The sequence below is a fragment of the Notolepis coatsorum genome, assembly GCF_963971535.1.
Source record: "Notolepis coatsorum genome assembly, chromosome: 10".
In the NCBI taxonomy this organism is placed as follows: Eukaryota; Metazoa; Chordata; class Actinopteri; order Aulopiformes; family Paralepididae; genus Notolepis; species Notolepis coatsorum.
The window spans coordinates 76,377,715-76,390,955 of NC_140174.1; the positions used below are offsets into that span (position 1 = coordinate 76,377,715).

General features: G+C 41.2%; 1 protein-coding gene across 1 annotated transcript in view; it reads left to right on the forward strand.

The window, feature by feature from the left end:
- Positions 1–6,174: 6,174 nt before the first annotated feature.
- Positions 6,175–13,241, forward strand: part of LOC311236122 (KAT8 regulatory NSL complex subunit 1-like) — a 216,273-nt gene continuing 209,206 nt past the window's right edge. The window contains exon 1 of the mRNA XM_084323738.1: positions 6,175–6,259. The gene's annotated coding sequence lies outside the window, so the exon portion shown is untranslated. The remainder of the gene's footprint in view (positions 6,260–13,241) is intronic.

Here is a 13,241-nt window from a genome sequence, read left to right on the forward strand (position 1 = left end):
CTGCGTGCTCGCCTGGTTAGCCATCACGCTAGCTTGTATACTAGTTTGTAACTCTTGTTGGCTAGCCAACGCGCTAGCTTGCACGTTCCTCGTGTTAGCTTGTGTGCTAACTTGTATGCTATCTTGTATAGCTTGAATAGCCTTTGCATTAGCCTGCACGTTAGCTTGTAGCTCTCGGTTAGCCTTGGCTTGTAGTTCCTGCCCAGCCAGCATGGTCGCTTGTATTCTTGTTAACCAGGCGGGCTCCACGGGGTCTCCTTCCCTGTCTCCCTGCGTCACGCTCGGCTGAGCCATTTCTTCTGTCATTTCCTCGAGGTTAGATTTTTCCTCCGGTGTTTGTACGTCTTCTGGGGTCTTATTTCTCTCACTTTTTCTCGTGCACATCCTTCCTTTTCTCTTATATCTTTGAATTTTCACCTTTTATTCTGTTTTAGACGGTTTTACTTCCCTTTCTCGAGTTATTTGACCGGGAGCTCTTTCAGTGGTCTCCTATCCACCCATCTCAAAACCGGAAGTCGAAAACACCTTTTCAGTGTTGCTGCTAGAGAAACGCGTTTTCCTGCGTTTCCGGCGTTTCTTTTTAACTTGGACATGCAAACGTAATCATTCGAAAACACAACGTGCTGTTTTTCCCCAGTGTAACCAAGGCCTTACTCTGCCCCCACAGACTCTGGACTAAGAACCCCCCCGCCCACTGACACACACACACCCAGCTCTCCCCTCACTTCTTTACTCTGCCCCCACAGACTCTGGACTAAGAACCCCCCCACTAACACACACACACACACACACACACACACACACACACACACACACACACACACACACACACACACACACACACACACACATTTTAATACTTTATTTGGTTCCACAAATTATATTACATAAACAGGGAATCAAATGTATCTGGGCCAAGCAGCACTGAACACTTAAGGGTACACATAGCACCTCCTTCTCCACGTGGCTAAGCTGCCAATAATAGCTGAGACAGAGCAATATTTGGCAATTTGTTTGGCTTTTCTTTTAGACATTGCAGCAATTCTCAGACCAGTCATGGTGCATTTGTGTACATGGCCAAGACTTCCGAACACATGTACACTATATCTACACCTATACCCAAGGTCAGCCATCACACTGAGCAGTGGTTGGTATTTGATATACTTGTCCCGGAAGGCCTGGTCCATGTACAGATCAAAGGTACAGCCTACTTCTATGACCAGCACCTCTCCGTGGCCTCTCCACCTCTCCACACACACACACACACACACACACACACACACACACACACACACACACACACACACACACACACACACACACACACACACACACACACACACACACACACACACACACACACTTTACTTTACTAACTCACTGCCACTTTACTGCCATTATTTTATTTTACTGCCATTATTTATATTTACTATGTACTGCTGCTAGAAGATTTGCACTAAGTTCTCTTTTACCTCTATATTTATCTCACTCATTCATTTTTAGCTACTGTTTATATTGTATATAGATATAGTCCTGTATATTGTGTGTGTACATTGTGTCCTATATGTTACTTTATGTTTATAGTGCCCTATATGTTACTATATGTTGTTTATATTGTCTATCTTTTTGTTGATCTTTTTATATACACCGTGGGAAGGGGGGAACGTAATTTCATTTCTCATGTCTTGCACATTATGGGAAATGACAATAAAGTTGACTTTGAACTTCTTCAAAGAAGCAACATGATAATGCCAATACAGCAGCCTAAGTACTTTCCACTTTAGTAACATTGATGAATAAATAAATAAATAAATCCTGTGCTAAGTTGGTATTTTCTTTTGAGGTAAACAACAACTATTTACAACACTGGAGCATATGCTTTTTAGATCAAGTCCACTAGTCCATGAATCAGAAAGGCTTCCATAGAACCCTGTACTAGCCCTTTATAACACAAGGAATAGGTAGGCTACATCACGCCCTGTGTACTGTAGCAGGAAACTGTCCATGTCTGTTGCATTTCAAAATATGCATGACAGGCGTTGGAGAGAAGGCGTCCCCATGGTGTCGCTGTCATCTGTGGACCTCATTATCACAGCAAGCTGCCTGGAGCCAGTGGAAGGAGTCTGATCGACGCCATGGATGTTCCGTGGTGTGTAAGGTCACAGCTCCATCTAGTGTCGTTTCTCAACATCTGCATTTTGGAAAGAGCCACTGTAGTTTTTGGTAGGCATTTTCATTGAAGTTTTCCCCACTCAGGAACCAAACGGGTCTGAAGCCTGGAGTTCTAAAAGACCCACTGGAGCATTTAGGGGTGAAGTGCCTTGCCCAAGGGCACATCAGTGGTGGAGTGTTTCTCTCACTCAGTGTTCTCTGGCGGTGATGATTTGAAACAATGACCTTCCGGTCACAACAGAGCACTTCTCTGACCCGGAGGACACTGCTGCCCCCTTCATAGCAATGCTCAGTATATCAGAATAATTTGTCTGGTGAGAGACTGAGAAGGGGGGGGGGGGCCTTTAGAGATGTTTGAAAAAGGGGGGATCCTTTAGAGATTGTTGAGAAAGGGGGGGAATCATTTAGAGATGGTTTACGTAATACTAGACCTGTATTCACCAAGGATCAGAAGAAACGTGCTGATGTGTGGAGTTGTTTGACTAAAGAATGTGTTTCTTAAATACTTGTCTCCAGTTTCTTCTTTATCCCCAATATTTGTTTTTATATGAAAAACACCTAGTCTTACAAGAGGATTAATAGTGTTTAATTAATGTAGGTCTACAATAGGGAATACTATTCAAGTTATTAACTACATGACATAATGAATTTGACAAGAAGAAATTACTTATTTGACCATGGCAGTTTTGTTGACTTGACTTGCACAGTAGATGGACAATTATTTTACTGGAACTTTCCGTACTCTTTCCAAACAAGAAATGCAGGCCTGTTTTACAAACATGAGGCTCAATAATATGTTTCAGAGTAAAAAAAAAAAAAAAAAAATCCTCAATCCAACTGATTACTATGAATTTACACAAAGTCAGCAGTGAGCTGGCAGCATTTCAAGAGAGGTCACCATACTGTACTACAATCTGCTGAGGATTGGGCCTTTAAGACTTTTGCTTTAAAAAAAAGTTTTAAACATTTGTAAAAGGTATTATTATTATTGTGTTTTTTTTTTTTTTATGAAATCATTTCTGTTTTGGGGTTGGGAGGTGTATATACCGAATATGAAGGTATACTATCATGGATCCATGCATGGATTTTTACTATTCCGTTGTCCACGATATATAGATATTGTAAAATATATACATCCTGCATATTTTTAAGTTGTACAAAATAGACAAGTTTGAATGAAATAGCACCATGACAATATAAATACATAAAAAGATGTCACATCACATTGTAATTTGTACTGGAAAATTAAATACCGCCAAATACCGTTATACCGTCAATTTTGTATTTATTTTGGCCATATCGCCCAGCCCTATTTGAAATACTGAATTATGGAACATTTTGGAAGCCTTCCATTGATAAGTTAAGGATTTACAGTAAGAACTGTGACACTGATAAGATATATTTCAATGGCTGTTTATTTCCTGTCCTTGTCCCACTAACCTGGGTACATAGAGGGATGAGACAAGCAAGTGGGTGTTAGCCATTTACGACCAGAAATTACAAAATGTGACCTTGTGGTTGAAACATCTCTAGAACGGGAGCTGTCATTCCACTGTGTTCTACTTTCTCCATTATTCCTCAAGGCTACTCTTGTGCTCAGTACCTGGCCTACTTCTTGAAGAAATGTCTGACTGCATGATATTTGGTGAATCGCTTGAATGACTTACGGTAGGGAGGGACAAGCATCCTGAAAAATTTATCAGAGGTGATGAAAAAAAAAAAAAGCCAAATCAGAGTCTACATTCAAAAAGTATCCAAGTAGCGAAGTAACAAAGAAACACATGCCCCAGCGGGTGAACTTTGATCTGTACGTCCCGGGCCTACTGGTAGCCATATACTGCTGATGTCTTTTATCGTTAAGCTTAATCTGCTAGCACCAACTCTCCCAATTTTACAATTCTATAGATCAGCACCTCTCCTTTTAAGATGCTTTGTGAACATATATACAGATATACAGTATTATAAGGGACAACCCCTCTGATTTGCTCCACATACTGTAGGCCTACATCTCTCTTCTTAGGAGAAGTTATCTTACTGCGGTTCCACATTCACAACCTATAATCCAATGAATTTGCTCCTCCAATCACAATCAGTCAGTCTGGCTCTTGCCCCAGGCCCTCTTGGTGTTTCATCCCCATTTACATCTTTATCTTCCACACACTTCCATGGCAGTATAGTGAGGAGGGCATTTCTTATATTTCCGGTCATGGGTCCTCATATTATTTTTTTGGGGTCTTAAATGTGTTTTGTTGTTGTTTATTTATTTTTTTAGATTATATTTGGTTCCCAATTTGCGACTATATGGAGATGCTGGAAGGTTGTCTTGGTATAGGCTACTTGAGGCCATCTTTCTACCTATCGACCATCTGGTCACTTCACAGTCAAAATGTGTTTGGCACTATTGAAATATCTCTACTGCAATTGCCAGCACTGACCTAAATTGTGGTGCTTTTATCTCAAAGTTGTATACACTTCTGGATACACCGCTCATTCCCGAGCAATGGCTCCATGATCATGCATTTAAAAACAACAAATGAATTACAGATTATAGGCCAGCAGGCCAGAATGCATTAGGCTGCATTGTAAACACACCGCATGCATTGTGTATTTAACACTTGTGTCAGAGCATACTCAATGCATTGGTTTGCGAATAATTTGGATTTTATGAGACAAGACAAAATATTTATAAAAGAAAACAATATTTGGTATAATGAAGTTTCTTGCTATGAACTTTCGTACACATTTCCGCTGTACGGGTATTTGGCTAGATGGATAGGACCGAACGCCAATAGAAAACGTGAATTCAAAGCACTGGCCAATCGCAAAGCTAGGGGCGGGTTATTATCAAGTCGTCAACGGTTAGTAACAGGACAAGCAGGTAAGTAAGATTTAGTCTTATTCTTTTCTCAAATTAATTTAACATAGCAAGTGTCTGAAAAAGCAGCGCATTCACTTAAACGTCCAGGTATTTGCTGTGATATGGCTAAAATATTCCGTATACTTTTCTGACAAACATGCAAAAAACGGCAGACATAGGCCAGTCAGTATGGGATTGGGAAGCAAACGAGCTAACAAACGTTAGCTTGCTAGCTAACTTGGCTGGGATTGGCTAGCTAGCTAACCGAGAGCTCGCTGTATTATGTACCGCTACGCTTTGCTAGCTTATATCACAGCCTGGCAAATTAACACAGTGAAATTAACTTTTGATCTCCGGGGCGACGGTACGTGATGTAATTTCATATTACTCACTTGGAAGCATTTAATATTACCTAAACATAAAACGTGGGCCACTGATTTGTCAAACAACGAAGTTGTTGAAATTGTACAACTTCTCAACATTTCAATGGAGAGTGTTTGACTGGGCGCTGCCATGATGAATCGAACGGGACTTGGAGTGAAAACAACGAATGTTACGTTCTAATCAAGATGTCAGCCCCCAGTAAACAGACAGACTCTCCATTGAAATGTTTGAAGTTGGACCGTTTCAACAACTTCAGGCTAAGTGTTAGACAATTAAGTGGCCCGCGTATTATGTTTAGATAATGTAAAATACTTAAAAGTAAGTACAATTTAATTACACCACGTACCGTCGCCCAGAAGATCTAAAGTAAATGTCTGCCAGTTATGTTAATGTTCCCGGCTGTGATAGACGGTACATACTGTATAACGTTACAGCCCGGAGCCCCAACAGGGGAGCAACCCCAGGGCTAGGCAGCTTGCAAGCTAGCGTTTGTAGTTTATTGTATCATAAATATCACTGGCAATACATTCTTTGACATGGTTGTCTACTTCAAGGTTTCTCATTCACTTATGATGGCGTTACTAAACTCAGTTTTGACACCGTGTGCCAATTAAAACATTATTTCGTGACAAGATTTGTTCCGATACTGTAACATTGGTCGATTAGCATGCCAACAGCTGTACACGTAACTTTATCTGCTGATTCTTTGCGTGGAAACATTTAATTGGAATTTATCTAATGTACTTTCTCTCCTATCTTTTAGGTAGTACACTAACTGTACATTTGGAAATTGGAAATATGGCCACTTGGATATATGAATGGAGTTTTGCAGAAATGGAGTTCCAGGTAATCATCATAACTCAATATTCACAACATTTAAAGATTGATTGATTGAAAAGTTTATTAACAGATTGCAGAATGGGTACAGTACAGCTCAATACATACACTTGTTAAGGGGATGCAGACCAGAGAAAGACTTTCGTCTTGTTTACATCAGGGTCCCCCATTTTCAATTCATCATAACATATATGACACACACGACATACAGATAGACAGTACTGCTACATCTATACATTTATGACATACCATATTTGCAAATACAGTACTGTTTGTGATAAAAAAAGTGTCCAGAAAAAGAGTGTATATACATTTGACGTAGAAACTGTACATTGGAGGAGGGGGGGGGGGGCTGTACATTGGGGGGGGGGGGGGAACACTGTACACTGTACATTGGAATACTGACAAAGCCATACTTGGTCATTTACTGTACAACTGGGTTAGGACATTTGTAGGGGCCAGTTTCGAATTGCAGTCTCCCGTAGGTGTTTTTTGAGTGTTTTTGAAAGTGGGTAGTGATTCACATTCCTTTACAGCTTTGGGTAGGGCGTTCCACATTGATGTGGCATAATTGCTAAACGTGTTTAGACCCTTGTTTGAGCCGAATCTGGGTTTAACATGATTTGTGGAGCTCCCTCTGGTGTTGTGATCGTGGTATTCACTGACCTTTGGGAAGATACCAATTTCTTCTCTGTGCGTTCAGTAGAAAGCTACCCGGCTGCAATGAATGGCGTAAGGCCCCTTTTGTATCACTGCAATAGCCACATGGAATATGAATTGTAACAAACCATGTTACAAAAAAAAATATATATATAAATTATTTGGTTATAAAGAAAGTCTCCTCCTAAGAAAAGCAACTCCTTCTCCTATTTACACAAAACAATCTCTGCAGTCTGCACACTAAGACTACAGATGGAAATTAGCTTCTGCTAAATCTGGTGCAAACATATTTTCATGTAACAGTGATTAATGTAAATGCCCATTGTCTAATAAAAATAGCCTAGATTCCAACAGGGCAAATCCATAATCAAATCCTTAATGTTGTTATTTATAGCAAGCTATATATGCAGCCCAATGCAACGTCAAGTCACAATTAGTGATGTCCGATATTATTGGCATACCGATATTGGCATTAAAATGTCATATCGGGGGCGGCTGGGTGGCGCAGCGGACATTGCGCTTGTCACCAACGCAAGAGACACCGGGTTTGAATCCGGCCGGCGGCCGTCATACATACTCAATTGGCAGAGTTAGCGAGTGGGAAGTCGAAGGGTGGTAATCTGGACGTTGTAAACAGCGACTCCTACAGGTCGGTTGGAGCGCCTGCACAGCAGAGACAGGAAAATGGTGGGGGGCAGTGTGAGCCTCCTACACGTTACTCCTCGCCAAAAGAGAGTCCGCGCTGGCAGGTGAAAGGATGCGACTGGCTGCCTGCACATGTATCGGAGGGGACATGTGACGGGCTTCTATCCTCCCTACAACCGGCCAGTGGGGGGCACATGCGAGCAACGTTCAAGACAGGGGAGGGGAGAATTGGCACGGCTAAATTGGGATGGGAGAAAAATAGAAAAAGGAGGAGAAAAGTGGATCAAAATGTCATATCGGAAATGATCTGTAAAATATTTTTTTTTATTTTTTATTTATTTAACCTTTATTTACCCAGGCAAGCAAGTAAGAACACATTCTGCATTTTTTTATTGTCAAAAGTATGCATAATGTTGTGTTAATTCCACGACAAGAGATATGTAATGTTAATTACCTGAAATTATTCCGTTTTTTGGAGGGGGAAACCCTGCATATATCGGTATCGGTTGATATCGGTATCGGAAATTAAGAGTTGGACAATATCGGTATCGGTAAAAAAGCCCATATCGAACATCCCTAGTCACAATGTTAAGATTTCCTCTCATAGTCACTTCAGCAATAGTACAACTTGCAAACTTGGAACAAACACCATGCAGAATTGTCAAAGAATTATCCAACATGTCCACTATATGCTACACAGAGGGATGTACCCCCAGAGCAAAGTAGCCAGACTGGCCACAACTCTTTGATTACATCAGAATGAGGAAAAAGTTTGTAAGACACGCCCCCTTATGAGAGCCACCTATATAATTGATAATAGACAAGTATGTGTTTCTTGTGCTTTCAGCTAATGCATTGAAGGCAAAACATTATTATAATTTGTTAATCTAATACTATTTGAATTAGCAATGGGATTTTTTCTCCCCACTGAACCGAAAACCGTGATATGACCGAACCGTGATTTTATTATTTTTTAAAAACCGTTCCACCTCTGATGCAGGCAGCTTGGAGAGGATGCACTTGGAGCTGTGCACTCAGTGGGGATTGGATGGGGGAAGGAAAGGTAAAGGGGACCGTTCACAAGAGCGCTTGACTCTAACTGTTAGAGTGGCCTCTGAAAGGGGGAAGAGAGACTCTGTTATCCTACAACTAGCCTCCCAGTGGAGTGGCCTCTGGAGGAGGAAAAGAGGGGAGCCTCAGTGGGGGAGCTGAGCACTTGCTTATTAGGGGTATAAGTAAGGGATAATGTATAGCTATACTCTGTCATTGTCGCAAAATAATTGACCGACTGGCGCAGCCGAGGTGTTCTAAACGCAGTGAAGGTCAATTCCTCCTCTGTCATCGTCGGCAGGTGTGGACTTGATTGAACCTGATGTAGTGCAGCTGTGCGAGATAAAGCTGGGAACGAGGTTATAGCTTTCGTGACTGCGATCAAAATGCTTGATTGTGATTGGTCAATAGCGCTCTGTTGCCCCTAACAGCGGTCATTATTCCGTGTTGCCCATAGCAGCGGTCAATTATCGAGAAATAATTGACAGCTGCTAGGGGTAACGGAGCGCTATTGACCAATCGCAATCAAGCATTTTGGCGAATGTTAAAACACCATGTAATAATATGCTATATAAACTCCTCAAAATAAGTTCGGAAATGTTATTTTCGTCAATTATTCCTCCCCTTTAATAATTCCAATTGGTATTTTATATTGTTGAAAAGCCTGAATAGTCGGGGAGCTCCAGTAGCTCACCACGTACCGCGAGCGCTATTTCAGCGCCGTGGACAACCGTGCTCGTCACGGATCTGGGGCTTAGCGAGTTCGAATCCCGACTGCAGCCGTGCCTTTCCCAGAGTGTCTTACCCCCCATCTGAACCCTTTCAGCCTGTTTCTGTCGGTCATCCTTGACCAGTATAAATGTGATAAACACATAAAAGAGCCAGGGGAATGGCCAAAGTAAAAAAAAAAAAAGAAAAGCCTGAATAGTCACCTTTACAGTGAGGTACAACTTGTTTGGAGCATGCATTCGTGGAATGACCAACACAGCTAACCGTGTGGGTAGCAGCCCAAAAAAAGGTGCCAAAATCCCCTGCAATATTCTTCTGTTGGTATTCACTCTCGTTTAGAGTTGCTTGGTGGATTGGATGATTGCACTCTCCCACAGTAATAAGGAAGAAACAACACATATTGGCCATTTTTACACTTTATTCACTTTACACTGTCAGGGACCTCCGTAGCATGTGGAAGATCCATACACAGTCACAACAGCTTGGCACCTCCTCATGCTGGTCACCAGCCTGGTTTTGCAGCAAGTCAGCCAACATGGTTGCATTGGTCACTCTGGCATGTACAGCACGCCCAAGCTGATCCAATCCACCAAGCAACTCAAAACGTGAGTGAATACAAACGGAAGAATATTGCAGGGGATTTTGGCACATTTATTTTGGCCGGCGCTACCCGCATGATTAGCTGTGTTGCTCATTCCACAAACGCATACCTCTTACAAGTTGTACCTCGTTGTAAAGGTAACTAATCAGGCTTTCCAATGATATAAAATACAATACCAATTGGAATTATTAAAGGGGAACTATCTTATAAATGGCCTTTTTGAGTGTTTAGCATTGTTTCCTAGCTATGTGAACTTATATTAATATGATCTATGTCTCAAAATTCTCATATTGGCGCATTCTTCCAATTCTCCTCTCACAATATTCACCCTCACTGAACTGAGTCATCTGAAAATGTGATGATTTGTGATGTCAGAAAGACACCGCTGCATGATAATGGAGAGGTGCAGGATGAGCTGCACACAGTTCTGCTGCCCAGGCTCAAAACGGCTCGAGATCTTGAGGTAGAAAAATGCTGTTTTTGAGGACTTGATTAGAAATACAAAACAATGAATAAAAAAAAAATATATTACAGAGGTGTTCCATAGACTCACAGGAATTGTGTAAAAGTGCCCAAATAGTGAAAGAAATAGTAAAATAGTTCCCCTTTAAAGGGGAGGAATAATCAACCGAAATAACAGTCAGATTTACTTTTTTATTTCTCTTATTTTTCTACATATGAGATCCGTGAATTCCGATAATGCTTTATTTTCGCCGATCGTGAAAACCGATCGATGACGGAAAACATGATCCAATTCTCAGCGGAGTTCTCACTCGCTCTTCTCTCACACAGAGCTCTGCTGCTGCTGCACGTCTTGCCCCTCCTCCTCCCCCTCCCAGACCCGTGTCATGTTGTCAACAAACCCTTTGGCAAAACGGGTCGAGTGCATGAGCACCGCAGAGCTCCTCTTTCAACATGACAAGGATTAAACAAAATGGCCCATTCATATATTCACTTTTGTTTAATACAAGAGGCGTTGTCTAATGTTATCTAGCTACTGATAGCTCCTGATATCAACGTGACAGTTTGGCATTCGTTTTCGCAAGCGCTGGGTAGCGTTGGCTAACTAGCTAACGTTACTGTTTAAACAACTACACAGTCAACTATTCACTTTAGTTTAATACATGATGCATTGTCTAACTGACTAGCTACTGATAGCTCCTGATATCAACAAATGCGCATTTCAGTTTAAGAATGATAGGGATGCACCAGCATGAGACCTCCGTTAGCATAGGTAACTAACGTTAGCTCACGTTAGCTCACGTTAGATCACTGTTAGATCACAACGAAATGATCCAGTAAACTAAATAGTTCACTTTATTTTAATACATGATGCATTGTCTAACGTCATCTAGCCGGCTAGCAGTAGCTACAGATGGCTCCTGATATCAATGTCTTATAACATAATTGACATTATTCGTTTTTGCAGCTGAACATTGGCTAATTAGCTATCATGCTTCATAACACTTCAGACCCTGTTGAACTATCGCTCTGACTGGGGACGCTGAGGGCATGTTGAATGTGATTTGACCAAAGCAGAGTATACACACAGACAGTGGAGCTGTTTGCAGATAGCAAGCATTTTGACTTGTTGCGTGGTGGCGATGTCTCGCAGATAATACAACTACAAGTATAATTATATAATATATATATTTTATATAAAATAAAATAAAAAGTATATATAATTTATTTTTATTTTTTATAAAACCAAAAACGATCGATATCGGTATCGGCCGATATGGCTCATAGACGATCGGTGATCGGTATCGGTGGCAAAAAACGTGATCGGGGCATCCCTAATTATCTCCCACAAAACATAACACAGTTAGTTTCTCTACCTTTCCGTGAACGTCTAGCAAAAAACGGCGTTGCATTCTGATGAGAAATGGTGGAGAAATGTACATTATAAAAAAGTAACTTTACTTACAGTAGATTTCATTCACGGTTTGTGAATCACGCCTGGTGATACTAAATCCAGATTGAACTCTGCCATTGGAAAGGGGAGATTTGGCCTGATCCATAGATATGTCACTTGGCCATACTAAGGTCATTTATAGGCCAGATATTCTATATTCTATAATCATATTTCAAATAGCATGTGTCCGGATGGCAGAATTCAGTACTGTCTACAAAATGTCCTGTTTAATCATCTTCCCTTTATTAATTTGTTTAGACTTTTTGTACACTTTGTGATCTCAAGAAGGTGCTGAATGAGCTCAGTTTTTCATGACTGGTAATTTTTTGCATGGTGTTATTCACTGTCAAAGATGCAAACAAAAATCATAATTTATATTCTCCTTTGTTTCATCACAATTTACTCAAGCCTAGTAACAGCCACAGTATTTCTGACACTGGGAATACATTCCTTGAGATCCATACATGTCCCTAGATAGTAGGGGAGGAACGGTACGCATTTGAACCGTACACCGTTCGGTAGGGCTGCCGCGGTATTGATTTTTTCCTTACCGCTAGGCCTGCCGCGATGAGCAATAAATCGATTAATTGCCGCGATAATTAAAATGAATGCAATGATTTTGACGGGCGCGATTAATTGCTATTTGCGCGTTTGTTTTAATGAGGCGGAACCAGTGCCCCTTGTCAGTCTCTCTCCGTGTGGGGGGCCGCTGGCGTTACTACAGAGCACAGCACGGGAGCTCCGTGGGGCAGTAGCAACGCCACATATAGCTTAACTACATTTCTCAATAGTGTTGCTCCTTTTAACCAAGTAGCGTTATTTGTAGTGTAACGTTAGAATAACACAGAATAACGTTAATACAATTACATGCATCATTGTTTACAATGAACGGGTGGGGCTAGTCAAAGGACTGGAGACGGGGACAAGTTAAACATGAATTAATTTATTATAACGGGTCGTTTTCGAGTCGTGCTGCAGTGCCTACGCACCACAGCTATTCTATTATATACTGCTTTGACGCTTCCTCCTCATCGTTGATTGCCTGTAGTAGCTGCATCTAACGTTAGTAGCTAACGTTAAAACTAAAAAACACAACCGGACGAGACAAGTTGTCGGCTAGGATAATCACAACAATACTTCCGGTCCGGTCGGTGGGCTTCAAAATAAAAGTCTTAAACACCGGAAAAGACGGAGCGGTGGGCTTCAAAATAAAAGTTTTGGGAAATAAATTTCTCAAAAAAATTCTCTAACCGGTCGCAATAATATCGCTTATCGCGATATTTTCGGGGGCAATTAATCGCCCAGCAAAATGTGTTATCGTGGCAGGCCTAGGCCTGCCGCGATAAGCAATAAATCGATTAATTGCCGCGATAATTAAAATGAATGCAATG